Source organism: Orycteropus afer, unplaced genomic scaffold (genome assembly GCF_000298275.1).
Source record: "Orycteropus afer afer isolate SDZICR_OR568_19922 unplaced genomic scaffold, OryAfe1.0 scaffold00316, whole genome shotgun sequence".
Classification (NCBI taxonomy): Eukaryota; Metazoa; Chordata; class Mammalia; order Tubulidentata; family Orycteropodidae; genus Orycteropus; species Orycteropus afer.
In genome coordinates this window covers 819,306-820,508 of record NW_006921903.1, presented here as the reverse complement: position 1 = coordinate 820,508, position 1,203 = coordinate 819,306, and positions in this window count along the sequence as shown.

Below are 1,203 nucleotides of genomic sequence, written 5' to 3'. Positions count from 1 at the left end.
ATGGGAGCTCTGGTGGTGTAGTGCCTATGGCATTTAACTGTTAACCAGAAGGCTGGCAGTTCAAACCCAGCCACTCCATGGAGGGAAATTTGGGCTGTAGAGGTACAGCATCGGAAACCCAAGAAGGGGTCCCTATGAGTAGGAATCAACTCGACCGCAGTGAGCTTGGTTTGGTTTGAGTTTTTAAAAATATCCTTCTAAGTGCTTTATGACACTCAGATGAGCAAGTTCACACTCTGAAGGGATATAAACTAAACTCGTGTTCAAATCCCTCCCTTCCTAAACCTCTGTGTCCTCAAGGAACAACCCAGGTCATGTTGATTCATTGAAAAAAAAGATGTGCAAATTTAATTCTTATTTTTAATGAATAAATAAACAATGCAAATAGCCACACAGCCAAATTGAGAAATATAAAGTTATATGCTTTCTTCAAGAATTCGAATTTAAGTCTAAAAAATATTTGTTGTGGTTTTTAGGTGCCATCAAGTCGGCTCTGACTCATAGAGACTCTATGTATAAGAGAATGAAACACTACCTAGTACTTCGCCAGTCTCACAATCCTAGCTATGCCTAAACTCAAAGTTGCAGCCACTATGTCAATCCATCTTGTTGAGGACCTTCCCCTTTTGCACTGACCCTCCATTTTACCAAGCATGATATCCTTCTCCAGAGACTGGTTCTTCTGACCACATGACCAAAGTAGGTGAAACAAAGTCTGGCCATTCTCACTTCCAAGGAGCATTCCGGCTGCACTTTTTCCAGGACAGATTTGTTAGTTCTTCTGGCAGTCCATGACACGTAAAGTATTCTTTGCCAACACCAAAACTCTTCTTTGGTCTTCCTTATATGTTTTGCAGCTCTCCCACGTGTATGAGGTGATTGAAAATACCATGGCGTGGGTTAGGCACGTCTTCGTCTTCGTAGAGATCCCTTTGCTCTTCCACACTTTAACGAAGTCCTTTGCAGAAGACTTCCCCAGGGCAGTCATCATCCAATGTCTTGACTGCTGCTTCTGTGAGTGTTCCTCGTGGAATGAAGTAATATGAAATCTTTGACAACCTCAAACTTGTCTCCATTTATTGTGATGCTGCTTGTTGGTCCAGTTGTGAGGATTTTCATTTTCTTTATGTTGAGGTGTAATCTACACTGCAGACTGTAGTCTTTAATCTTCATCAGTAAGTGCTTCAATTCATCTTTGGCAAA